At 33.1% G+C, this 14588-nt stretch overlaps 1 protein-coding gene across 4 annotated transcripts in view; it reads left to right on the top strand.

Moving 5' to 3' along the window:
• MAGI3 (membrane associated guanylate kinase, WW and PDZ domain containing 3) overlaps positions 1-14588 on the top strand; it is a 213368-nt gene that overhangs the window by 36842 nt on the left and 161938 nt on the right. The gene's annotated exons all lie outside the window — the stretch shown is intronic.

Here is a 14588-nt window from a genome sequence, read left to right as displayed (position 1 = left end):
TTTGTTTAGTCATAATTTTTGTACTTTGTTGAAAGAAAATATTCACACGTTATTTGTGAATATTTTAAAAAATTGTTTAAAAATTGCTTAAAGGCAGCCAGGTGATTCAATGGATAGAGTATTGTACCTAGAGTTCAAAAGGACTCCTTCCTGAGTTTAAAACTAGCCTTAAGACACTCACTAGCAGTGTGACCTTGGACAAGTTATTAAATCCCTTTATGGGGGAAAAATAATGTGGTCTGGAATCACTATAAAAAAATCTAATCATTTTCCTATTCTGCAGCATAATAACTTGCTACATAGTGGGAGCTTAATAAATGTTTGCTAGATTAAAGTTCTAGTATTATCACAAGATGTATTAAATTTGATCTAGCCATTTGGAGAACAATTTGGAATTAAGCCCAAAAGATCTATAAAACAGTGCTATCAAATTTTGATACCCTTTGACCCAGCAGTGTCTGTATTCCTAAGAAATCATAAAAGAGGGGAAAGAACCCACATGTGCAAAAAAATGTTTGTAGCAGCCCTTTTTGTAGTGGCTGGGAATTGGAAATTGAATGGATGCCCATTGGTTGGGGAATGGCTGAATAAGTTATGATATATTAATGTAATGAAATATTATCGTTCTAAAAATGAGCAGGCTGATTTCAGAAAAACTTGGAAAGAATTATATGAACTGATGCTGAGTGTAGTGAGCAGCAACAGCAAGATTATGTGATGATTAGATATAATGATGATGATGTGATGGACTTAGATCCAAGACAATTCCAGTAGACTTGGGAAAATGCCATCTAGAGAGAGAAATGTGGAGACTGGCTGTGGATGAAAGCATACTATTTTCCACTCTTTTTGTTTGCTTTTTCTTTCTTGTGATTTTTTTTCCATTTTGTTCTGATTTTTCTTTCATAACATGATTAATATGTAAATATATCTAAAATGATTATTATATGTGTAACCTATATCAGATTGTTTGCTGTTTTGAGGAGTTATGGGAAGGGAGAAAAATTAGAATTCAAAATCTTACAAAAATGAATGATGAAAACTAAAAAAATTAGATATTTTAAGTTTGGATTTTGAGTATGAAATGTACTGTTGGAATTGATCAGTTTTAATAGGATTAGCAAGACAAACTAGAAGAAATATTTTTGCCAAACAATATATAAATTCTCATTTCTCTTTTAGAATAGTGAATCCAAATGACTTCTAAAAACTCCATATTGAATTGTTAAAGCTTTTTTTTATAGAATCAAGCTCAAATATAAAAGAATCTGCTTGTGTTTCTGTTTACAAATTCAGAACAAAAGCAAAGTAAAGGATAGAAAGAATTACTTTTGTTAGTAACTTGGCAACTTTAAATCTTGAGCCAGTAGGGTAGAAAAGTGTATATAGAGTGTTGATTTGGAGTAGAGAATACTCTAGGCAATCACTTAATCTCTATTAGCTTCTGTTTCTTCATCTCTAAAATATGTATAATAGCAATAATAGCATTTACCCTACAGGATTTTGTGAGGATAAAACAATATACAAAGTGTTTTGTTAATTTTACAGGTATTACATAAATGCTAGCAATTATTATTCAAAAGTAGGATGATAACTATTTGCTTGATCCCCCCAACAGTATTGCTATTATGTTTGTGTAAAATTTGGAATAATAATTTTTTTTTAAAAAGCAGCATGCTTCCAACTTGATATTGGAAAAATAATTTTAGATGTAGAAATATAGAACTAGAAAATAATGGTCCTACCCAATGTGGATCTTTTGCAGCTTGATGGGAAGACCCTTGCATGTATTTTGCTTCTACCCTTTCTCATTCTAATTTATTTGGGAAAGAAATTGGTGCTTTTGGTATTGTAACAACTCAGCAATTTAGCTAACCCTTCAGGTTTTATAAGTCTGAACATGATTAATTATGAAAGTCTTTTAATATTAAAAGCTTAGAAACAGATTTTTAGGTAACTAAAATTTGGGGTTGCAATCATTTATTTATTTATTATTGTAATTTTTCTTTGATTTTGTGATGTGATTTCTAATGTTTCCAAGTTTTTTCGTGTGTGTTTGTTTTTAAAAAATATACTAGAATTTTAGTTGTCTTCAAATGTCAAAATGAAACACAGGATACATTTTTGGAATAAGATGATGATTTTCAAATAATTTTTTAAAAATTGGTGTCTTTACAATAACAGTAAATGATAAGTAAGTTTGCCTAAGATATGAAATAGGAAACAAAATAATAACAGATTATATTTTCCCACACTTACATTTGTAAGTTAAAGGCCTAGTAACTATATGTGGAAAATATAAGCAAATATATTCATTTTGTGGTGGTTTCCCCCCATTTCTATAATCAGCTGAAGTTCTATTCCAATGAAATCTTTTTCAAAGCCTTATCATGTTATCAGTGATACTGGGTTCTAGAAGATTATATTAACAGAACAAAGTCTGGCAGTCCTCTGAGACAACGTGCTTTTAAATTTGGCCTTACTAGTAATGGTCTCATATGATAATCAGCCTAGCTAAGACAGACAGTTTAATAATAGCTTGGCCTAAGGATGATGAAGATGACAGCTGCTCTGAGGCTCTCTGCAAATCTACTTTGTATTTTAAGGCAATTGCTGGGTGGGGGGAGCCATGAAGAAATGTAATACAGTGCTTGAACTCAGAAGCAAGATGATCTGAATTAAAATTCTACTTTATGTATAAGGACTGTGTGATCTTTGGTCAGGACATTGAACTTCTCTTAGCCTCAATTTCCCCACCTATTAAGTGAAAATAATAGTGGTGCCTACCTTTTTTGAGGTTGTGGGGATCTCTCTCTATGTGTATATATATGTAAATGTAGGTGTATTTAAATATGTTGTTGCTTTCCCCCATAAGACTAGAAGCTCATTATAACTCATGATTGTTTTATTTTATGTAGCAGTATCCTCAATTTAGGATAGTGCTTGGTAACATTTAATAAATATTTGTTGATCTTAAAAATAAATGTTGGCATACATTATAAAATGGTGAGAAACTCAGCAATTTATAATCTCACTTTTAACAAAATATTAAACCATTTCAGAGTAATTTCAGTGAGTAAAATTTCATCTTTAAATAAACTACATTTAAGTATACTAAGTAGTTATATAAAATATTTTTCATGTTCCTAAATTAAAAGGGATTTCGAAATGTTAATACACTAAAATAAGTCTTAATTTTTCCTTATTTTAAAAAATTTGTTTTGTTGAAAAAAACTCTAAGAAATTTCTCCTTATTTATAAGATTCCTAGAAAATTAACATCTCTAGAAAGTGAGCTATCAAAAAATAAAATGGGCTACATTGGGAGGTAATGAGTTTCTCCCTCATTCATTAATATTAAATTATTAACATAGATTTACTTTCCCTATGAGTAACAGTGCTTGAATATTTTCATATATTCTTTCTCTCATCTAAGTCACTTTTAGAAAGAAAAACTGAAAGGAATAAACTTTGCTTAAGTGCGTATGTTGGTGAATTTTGGGTTTTGTTTAACTTTAAACATTTATATTTCATTTTTGAAAACCTGTAAGCTCTTTGAAAAAGGAAATGCTAATTATTTTCTTGTAAATAAATTAAGCTTGTACTTAAAATTAAACTGTCATTTTGAAGTGGTATTTGGAGAGAGGTTAAATCAGAAAAGTTCTGGTGAGATACTGACAAAGCTTCGTAACACGGAGCTTTTAATTTGTAATTGTTCTGTTGCAGATTACTTTTCTTCCCTGAATAGTTAAGTTGATCAAAGCACAGTGGAACTGAAATATTACCACTAAGACTGAATGAATCTTTTTTTTTTTCTTTTTAAAAATTATTCCTTATGACAGCTTGTTTTTAGAGGCATGAAAATGTCAGATTTCCTTATTTTAGTTTCTCAGTAAGCCAAGATTATTCAAATTGGCACCCAAATAAATGACATATTATATGTAATGATAGCTTAAACATATATATATATGTTTAAGCTATAATTTTTATAGTTCTTAAAAAATGAAATTATCATCTAATATATTCATTTTTTCATGCTAAACTTTGGCTTTCTGATGACTTGGGATCCCAGAATGGAAATGGATAAGGGGACTGACCTCCAAGGCTACAATATCTAAGCTCTTCTGCTGCTTGCCAGGTGACCTTGAGCAAATTACTTAACTTCTCAGAACTCTTAAGAGAGTTCTACCAATTTAGGAAGAGGTGTTTCTTCCTGCCAAGGTTACTTGAACAATGTTGACATTAGTCTAGATCTCATCCTAACAGATATAGTTCCTTCCATAAGGAAACTGGAATGAGAAAGATCCAGTCATTTTCATTTCATTTCTTTCTGACCTCCTCTGTGGTTCCTTTTCTCCAACTGAGTTAAAACTTTGTATATCCCTACATGTATGTATAGCTGACAACAACACCTTCTCCAAGTTTTAAACTAACTTACTTCCAGAAATTTTTGATAATCGATTCCCCTGCTTCACCCTATTTACTCTTTTGCTTTATAGTCTCCGAGATCTCATTGCAGTCTAGTACCTGATCAACATATAAATCCTTAGGAAGCAACATTTCTGATATAGTTTAAACCTTTCATTTGACTAAGTGCTGGTCTCGATTTTCTTAGTTCCTAATCAGCAGGTTTTGAAAGTAGGATTAACCTCAGTACTAAAGTGGAGATAATCTCATCACATTTTCATATACAGTTTATTGTTTTAGATTTCCAGTAGTGAGGGAGATGGCATTTCAGTCTGCCAAAATAGCATTCCTTCCTGGATTGGGCTTGGAGTGGGAGAATCATCACCATATCGTTAACACATTTTAGCCCTGTTTAGGCATTAGAAGTAATAAAGTGGAGACAAAAGCCAATAAAAATTATTTCTGAGGAAATAAACTTTTTTTAAAACCAACTAGTACCAGGAAGGTCATAAGTAAAAAAAAAAAGTTTCATGTTAGCCATATTAATTCGCATTTGCTGATATGATTATGTAAACATGCTTCATATTACACAGGTTTTTGTCTTTCCAAACTAGTATCCTAAGGACAGGAAAGTGTTAATTTTTATAATTCTTTTGCATAACAGCATCCAATGTAGTACTAAATATGTAATAAATATTTTATATGTCTGTTGCTTGAGTCATGTAGTGAACTTCTTTGGGATCACAGGGACGGTGATTTTTTTCTCATACAAAGGAGAAACACAAACATCTTTAGCTTTTGTGATTGATTTCCTACTTATTACTTTGCAAGATTTATTTAGTTAAATTTGTTTTCTTCCCTTTACCTGGCACATAGAAAGCCTTTAATAAATTTGTGTTGATTGACTGCCAAAAAGTTTTGGTACAGGTCAAACCTGTAATTAATGACTGGGTTAAATTTCCTGGGTGGATTTTTTTTTATTGCTGATATCCCCATGCCAGTTATCCCATTCAATCAAAAGTTGGCCATTTTAAAATTGCCTTGTTAGCTTTCAAAAAGACACTTGCCAGAAACGAGTTGGCTCAGGGAAAGCTATCAATTGTGCTTTTTTCTTTATTTTTAATTTCAAGTTGATTGAAAGTTCTATTCAGCTATCATATAGTACTTATATGTAAAGCATTGTGTTGGAGGAAATAGAGAATTAAGACATGGCCTTATAGAGCTTAGGCGATATAAATAATATTATACATATTAATGTCATATTTATAATATAATAAATTATATAATTACAATGCAGAATAGACTACTAGTCTATGTTTTGGGGAAAGAATAGGGAAATTATAGAGTAAGCATTACTGTTAAGGAGCCATGGCTATGTAAAAGAACATAGAGCATAAAATACTCATGTGTACACCTTTTTTGTGCCAGACAGCTAGTCCCGGGCCTATCTCTACGAATCATCTCCCATGTTTCTGTTCTTGTTACCACAGAGACACTTTTTGATAGACTTAATTTATCCTTTCTTCATCTTAAATTATAATTTAGCTTGGATCCTGAGAGTTATTAGACCTAGACAAAAATTGAAAGTTATATTTGCTTTTGATGTCCTCTAATAACATTGTTTTTCAAAATTTTAAATCTTATATCCCTATTAGTAAAAAAAAATTTTTAGTATATACCTCTAATAATGATATGCAATTCTATTGCACTAATGTACATATATAATTACAAAAATATTCACTTAAAAAGATGAAATAAATATACATTAAATAATAGTTTTAAATATATTTTATTTGTTGGTAGAAAATATTTTTGTTCTCACTAAAATATTACTAATAATATAAATAATTTTTAACGTGGGAATAGATTGAATATTCTTCATTCTATTAAAAAATACCCCAGTTTGTGTCCTTGGAAGATATTGCAGACTTGTAAATAATAACTTTTAGGATTAATTAGTTAAATTACTTTTTAGCAATTTATAGCTCTCCAAGCACATAATTTTTTTTTCAGATTTAAAAAAAAATTGTTGTTTTTTATTATTATTATTATTAAAGCTTTTTATTTACAAAACCCATGCATGGGTAATTTTTCAACATTGACCCTTCCAGAACTTTCTGTTCCAAACTTTTCCCTTCTTCCCCCCATTCCTTTCCCTAGATGGCAGGTAGTCCGATACTATATATATATTTTGCTGCACAAGAAAAATTGGATCTAGGGGGAAAAAAACCTACGAAGGAAAACAATTTAGGCAAACATCAACAGAAAGCATGAAAATGCTATGTTGTGATTTAGTCAGTTCCCACATGCCTTTCTCTGGTTTTAGATGACTCTTCATCATCGAACAATTGGAACTGGTTCTCTTATTGTTGAAGAGAGCCATGTTCATCAGAACTGAGATTTTTTAAAATAGAAAGATACACAACACAGGACATAACAATCAATAAACAGTTTTTCAGTAAGAGTCATATACTTTGGGATTATGCATCATACCCAAGGCAAAAAGAATTAGCAAAACTGAATTGACTTTGATTTAAATGCAACAGATTTCAGTATAAATCCATTCTTTTTTCTTCAGGTAGGTTTTTTTAATGGATGATATCACATTTTATTTTCCGATTCAAGTAAATCTCTTTAATTTTTAAAAATTTCATATGCCAAAGCCCCTTTCCAAATTAATTTAAATTAAAATTAATTTAAAATGAATCAGAGAGCATCTGTTTTTTCATGTAGTGAACAAAACCACCACAGTGCTTTTTGGGATAACATCCTAGTTTCAGAATTTTCAAGGTTATTTTTTATGGCAGGTATTCTGTTTTTCCACTCTAGCCCCTGTTCTTCAGGGTTCATCCCCATCATTACTTCTGAACAATATCAATATTAGTGTTGATATTACTTCATTATCTATGGTATCTTTTAGCAAGATGTAGTCTCTTTCCTTATCTCTTTTAATTTTTGCTTTTGCTTGATCTGAGATCAGGATCACTTCTCCTGATGTTTTTACTTCAGCTGAAGGATAATATATTCTGCTCCAGCCTTTTAGCTTTACTCTGTATATATCTCTCTGCTTTAAATGTATTTCTTGTAAACAACATATTGTGGGATTCTGGCTTTTAATTCACTCTGCTATCTACTTCCCTTTCATGGGAGAATTCATCCCATTCATATTCAGAGTTAAGATTACATTGCTTTTCTTGCCATCCTGTTTTCCCAGGTTATACTTTTTCTTTCTTCTTTTACCTTTTCCCTCCTCATCAGTGTTTTGCTTTTGACCACTACCTTCCTTGATCTGCCCTCCTCCTTTTTTATCTCTTTCCTTTGCTACTTCTACCCTTCCTTCTATTAGCTTCCCCTTTCCCTTCCACTTTCCCTTCCTACTTCCTTATAGGGTGAGACATATTTCTATACCAAATTAAGTATTTTTGTTTAACCCTTATTTGAGCCAGATCTACTGAGATTAAGGTTCAAAATTCATTCCCCTTCCTTCTTTCTCTCAACTGTAATAGTTCTTTTGTGCCTCTTCATATGACATAATTTACTCCATTTTACCTCCTCTTTCCTCTTCTTCCAGTACAATCCCTTTTTCACCCCTAATTTCTTTTTTTTTTTTATATCATTACATCAAAGTCAACTTATACCTACATCCTCTAAGTATATATATCTCTTCTAATTGCCCTGACAAAGATACAGTTCTCAAGAATTATATGTATCATCTTCCCATGTAGGGATGTAAACATTTTAACCTTTAAAAAAAATAGTATTTTTTTCCTTTCCTTTTTGTCTTTTTTTATGCTTCTCTTGTGTCTTTTATTTGAAGTTAAATTTTTTTCTGCAGCCTCTGTCTGATCTTTTCATCAAATATGATTGAAAATCTTCTATTTCATTAAATGTCCATCTTTTCCCCTAAAATATACTGCTTAATTTTGCTGGGTTAATTGTTGGTTGATTATAGTCCAAGCTTTGCTTTCCTGTAATATCATATTCCAGGCCCTTCATTCTTTAAGGTGGAAGCTGCTAGGCCATGAGTAATCCTGATTGTGGCTCCTCGATATTTGAATTGTTTCTTAGTGTTTGCAATATTTTATCCTTGAATGGATAAATCTGGGATTAAGCTATAATGTTCCTTGGAATTTTCATCATGGAGTCTCTTTTAGGAGGTAATCAATGAATTCTTCCATTGACTATTTTATCCTCTGGTTCTAGGATATTGGGGCAGTTTTCCTAGATGATTTCTTGAAAGATGTCCTTCATCTTTTTTTCATCATGATTTTCAGATAGTCCAATATTTCTTAGATTGTCTCTTCTGAATCTGTTTTCCAAGTCAGTTGTTTTTCCAATGAAGTATTTTATATTTTCTTCTATTTTTTCTTTTTTCTTCTGTTTTGTTTTGTTTGACTGATTCTTGATGTTTTATTGAGTCATTCCATTTCCCTACTTCTATTTTTTAAGGAATTGTTTTCTTTTTCCATTTTGTCAAGTTGTTTTCTTCAATATATATATATATTTCTATTTCACCGTTTTTAAAAAGTTTTCTTCAGTCAATTTCTGTGCTTTTTTTTGTTTTTTTTAACAAACTGTTGGCTTTTCCCTCCACAACTTTCATAATTCTCCTGCATAGTTCTCATTTCTTTTCCCCATTTTTCTTCTATCTCTCTTTTAAAATCCTTTTTGAACTTTTCCAAGAGAGTCTTTTGAGCTGGAGACCAGTTCTTATCCCCCTTTGAGCCTTTACTTGAAGGCATTTTGCCTTTACTATTCTCTTCTGGGTTTCTATTCTGATCGTCCCTGTTTCTGTAATAGCTTCCTATAATCAGAGCTTATTTATTTATTTTGCCTTTTTTCTCATTTTAAAAAGTTGATCTTTGCTTCTAAGGCACAGGGGAAATTGTTTCAAGCTTCTTTTGCAAGCGGGGACAGGGGCCTCTCGCTGACTATGTTAGGGCTGATGCTGCTGGAGGCCTTCCTAGTTGGGTGAGCCTAGCCAAGTCCTATTATGCTGAGGTTCAGTGGCTCACACTTTGCCTTTTGTAGTTGTGTTAGAGGTTTCACAGCTGGTCAGCTGATTCACTGACCTTCTGAACCAGGGCAGAGTAGCCAGTGCTATTTTTTTTTGGTTAAGAGCCTCCCACTAGATTCCCTGCACAGGCCTCCCTGCACTGGGTCTCCCTGAGATAGGCCTCTTCCAGTCACATTCCCCCTTGCCCAATGAGACAAATCTTTCCTGAAGTCCTTCCAAGTTAACTTAAGTAGGAAAACTATGTCACTCTCGATGTTTGTAGGTTCTGCACCTCCAAAATCCATTCAGAGGCTTGATCTAGCATTGATTCTGAGAGAAGCTGGGAAGAGTTCAGGCATTGTCCTGTCTATTCTCTGCCATCTTGGCTCCACCCTGGTGTCATTAGTGTATTAGTAAATATTTCCAAACAGTATCCTTAGAAACAGTGATTCTTTTTCTGGTTTTAGAAAGCCCAAATTTGTGAACCTCCAGTGATTGATACAAAATCCTTTTCTTTAGACCAGGCAATAATGATGGTTTAACTTGGTCACAAAGTAACCAACTTGAAAGATTTAATTTGGTAATTACTTTTCATTCAGATAAAGCCAAGTATTAGTGGAGCCGTTTATTAAAAAGTATAAATCTTAAAGATCATTGAGTTCAGCTTCCTCATTCCATAAATGAGGAAATGAGGCTCTTAGAAATGCCGAAAGCAGGAAATTGGAAAGCTGGAATTTGAACTCTTGTCCTGTCATTGCAAATCCTGTTTTCTTTTCACTGTTCCTCACTGCCTTCAAATAAGATTTTCTATCCATGTGGGAATGACTCACTTCTTTCTATGACTTCTAGTTCAACTTTCAAATATGGGCATGGAAGCAATAGGTAAGCATATGGAGAATGGTTTGGAATAGATGATATTTGGACTACATCCTGAAACATGGGTATGATATCAAAAGGCAAAAGATGGGAGTTAGAGTTTCCATGAAAAGTATTCCATCTATCTGGAACAATGAGCAAAGGTACAGAAATGGGAAATTTGGGTATGTCTGGTAAAAAATGAAGAACCTAGATCTATTGACCTTCTGAATGTTTATGGTATATAGAATACTACACGTGGAGTGAGAAAGTCCTTAGTTCAAGCTCTGAATCATTCCTATAATGCTTTGTGACCTTGGCCAAGACTTTAAATTGTCCCAGTCTCAGTTTCCTCATCTGTAATATAGGGATATTATTAGCTTCTATTCGGCATGATTGTTGTAAGGATCAAATAAAATATGTCAAATATTTTGCAAACCTTAAAGGACTATAAACATTACAATGACTGATATTTCAATGCTAGCTGTCATAATACCATCGTCATCATCAATTATATTAAGTAATTGTAGTTGTCATTATTATCAATTCTGATGAAAGTGATTTTTAACACCGAGATGATTGATGCCAGTTCCATTGATCTTGTGATGAAGAGAGCCATCTACAGCCAGAGAGAAGACTGTAGGAATTGAATATGGATCACAACATAATATTCTCACTCTTTTTGTTGTTCTCTTGCATTTTGTTTTCTTACTCATTTACTTTCTTTTTTTTTTTTATCTGATTTTTTTGTGCAAGAAAATTATATAAATATGTTTATACATATTGGATTTAACCTACATTTTAATATATTTAACATATATTGAATTGCCTACCATCTAGGGGAAGGGGGTGGGGGGAAAGAGGAGAAAATCTGAAACAAAAGGCTATGCAAGAGTCAATGTCAGTTGTTTTGAAAAATAATGTTTTGAAAATAAAAGGCTTTATTAAAAAAAAAAAAAATGAAAGAGCCAAAAAAAAAAAAAAAAAAAAAATCCTTGTCATCATTGACCAGTTTGGTTGAAGCTTAAGATGTGTAAAATGAATAGTAAAAGATAGACTTAAGCAGATAGATTGGAGCCAGATTGTGAAAAGCCTTGAATTCTAGATTAAAGCATTTCGAGTTAGTGTAGCCATTGACAGTATTTCCGGCAGAGAGTAATCAGATTTACTCTTTAAGATCATTAATCTTAATTCTGTTTCAATAGATGAGGCAAGAAATAACTAGGGCTGAAACATGAAATATGGAAATGGGAAATGACAAGGACCCAAGAAGATCTGGAGATTGAATTGACAGGATTGGAAATTGGATGTGGGGGGTTAGAGAAAAGAGGAAAAGATGATTCTGAGATTCTGAAGAATTGTTCCAATTTCAGGAACAGAAATAAGGAAATCCCATAGCACTTGATTCTTTGCCTCTCCTGTACTTGGTTCCCCCCCCCCCCCAACTATGGATTCTAACTTTTCAAGGAGAAAGATTGTCCCTTACGTAAATCTTGTTTCTTCCCCAGTGCCTCATATTTTATACACAGTAGGTGTCTAGAAGTACTTATTGAATTTGAAAAGACCTAATAGAACTCTGATACGCCTTAAAGAATACTGCTAAAAAGGGACCATTTTAGCTATCTTGTTAAAATGCGTGCTGTGGTATATTACATTTCATTTTTGACACTTTGCTCACTACAAGTTTTTCAGCTTCCAACTTTCTTTTGTGCCAGCCTTTGTTCTCAGCTCCAGATATACATTTCTAACTGCTTACAGGACAATTCTTGAACATCTCCTGTCCACCTTCTTACCCTCCCCTCCCCCCCCCCCCCAGCACCTCAAACTCAAATTTCCCTTCAAACTGCTTCTTATGCCTCACTTTACTTTTCTGTTAATTTCCCAACTCTTCTATGTTCATTGACAAAAGTGAGACAGTTCCTGTCCTAAAGGAATTTATAATCTGTTGTGTAAAAAGGACTTGTTCACAGAGGAGTAAATATTGCTTATAAGCCAAATAAATAATTGGGGATGAAGTAGAATTGACATCTAGGGGAATCAGGCCTCTTGAAAGAGTTGATACTTAATAAAGATGACAATACTCCCTAAACTAATCTATTTATTTAGTGCTATACCAATCAGACTTCCAAGAAAATATTTTAATGATTTAGAAAAAATAACAACAAAATTCATATGGAACAATAAAAAGTCGAGAATCTCAAGGGAATTAATGAAAAAAAAATCAAATGAAGGTGGCCTAGCTGTACCTGATCTAAAATTATATTATAAAGCAGCAGTCACCAAAACCATTTGGTATTGGCTTAGAAATAGATTAGTTGATCAGTGGAAAAGGTTAGGTTCACAAGACAGAATAGTCAACTATAGCAATCTAGTGTTTGACAAACCCAAAGATTCTAAATTTTGGGATAAGATTTCATTATTTGATAAAAACTGCTGGGATAACTGGAAATTAGTATGGCAGAAATTAGGCAAGGACCCACACTTAACACCACATACCAAGATAAGATCAAAATGGGTCCATGACCTAGGCATAAAGAACGAGATTATAAATAAATTAGAGGAACATAGAATAGTTTATCTCTCAGACTTGTGGAGGAGAAAGAAATTTGTGACCAAAGATGAACTAGAGACCATTACCGATCACAAAATAGAAAATTTTGGTTATATCAAATTAAAAAGCCTTTGTACAAACAGAACGATTAGTAGGGAAGCAACAAACTGGGAAAACATCTTTACAATTAAAGGTTCTGATAAAGGCCTCATTTCCAAAATATATAGAGAACTGACTCAAATTTATAAAAAATCAAGCCATTCTCCAATTGATAAATGGTCAAAGGATATGAACAGACAATTTTCAGATGAAGAAATTGACACTATTACCACTCACATGAAAGAGTGTTCCAAATCACTATTGATCAGAGAAATGCAAATTAAGACAACTCTGAGATATCACTACACACCTGTCAGATTGGCTAAGATGACAGGAAATAATAATGATGAATGTTGGAAGGGATGCGGGAAAACGGGGACACTGATGCATTGTTGGTGGAGTTGTGAACGAATCCAGCCATTCTGGAGAGCAATCTGGAATTATGCCCAAAAAGTTATCAAACTGTGCATACCCTTTGATCCAGCAGTGTTTCTATTGGGCTTATATCCCAAAGAAATACTAAAGAAGGGAAAGGGACCTGTATGTGCCAAAATGTTTGTAGCAGCCCTATTTGTAGTGGCTAGAAACTGGAAAATGAATGGATGCCCATCAATTGGAGAATGGCTGGGTAAATTGTGGTATATGAATGTTATGGAATATTATTGCTCTGTAAGGAATGACCAGCAGGATGAATACAGAGAGGCTTGGAGAGACCTACATGGACTGATGCTAAGTGAGATGAACAGAACCAGGAGATCATTATACACTTTGACAACGATATTGTATGAGGATGTATTCTGATGGAAGTGGATTTCTCTGACAAAGAGACTTAACTGAGTTTCATTGGATAAATGATGGACAGAAACAGCTACACCCAAAGAAGGAATACTGGGAAATGAATGTGAACTATTTGATTTTTGATTTTCTTCCCGAGTTATTTTTACCTTCTGAATCCAATTCTCCCTGTGCAGCGGGAGAACTGTTCGGTTCTGCAAATATGTATTGTATCTAGGATATACTGCAACATATTTAACATATATAGGACTGCTTGCCATCTTGGGGGGGGAGGGGGAGGAGGGAAGAAGGGGAAAAAACGAAACATAAGTGATTGCAAGGGATAATGCTGTGTAAAAATTATCCTGGCATGGATTCTGTCAATACAAAGTTATTATTAAATAAAATTAAATTTAAAAAAAAAGAAAAAAAAAGAAAGAGTTGATACTTGAGCTTAAGTGGAACTTGGAGGTCCAAAAGGCAGTGGTAAAGAGGAAGAACATTCCAGGTACAGGAGAAAGCAAAAAGATACTTCAGCAAAAAGACAAGGCTGGTGGGTGAGGAAGAACATGTAACCAACTTAGAAAGATAAGCTGAATGCAAATTCTGAAGGGAGTTAGTTGCCCAGGAAAAGAGTTTATGCTTTATCTTAAAGTTAATAAAAGATATAGCCAACTCTGTTCTTCAAGATCATCAAATTGGCAGCTGTGTGAAGAATGAATTGGAGAGGAGTCTGGATTCAGAGATAACCACTTAGGAGGCTGTTCAGATTGTCCTAGTAAAAGGTGATGAGATAATGAATTAAGGTAGTTATGTTAGAGAAGATGTGTGCAGGAGATGTTGAAGAGATAGAATGGATAATTAATTGTACATATAGGGAATGAAGGAAAGTGAAATTTGAGGGTGA

This window comes from Antechinus flavipes, chromosome 4, assembly GCF_016432865.1.
Source record: "Antechinus flavipes isolate AdamAnt ecotype Samford, QLD, Australia chromosome 4, AdamAnt_v2, whole genome shotgun sequence".
Classification (NCBI taxonomy): Eukaryota; Metazoa; Chordata; class Mammalia; order Dasyuromorphia; family Dasyuridae; genus Antechinus; species Antechinus flavipes.
Note: the sequence above shows the minus strand (reverse complement) of the source record. Positions and strands in the feature narration are given on the sequence as shown.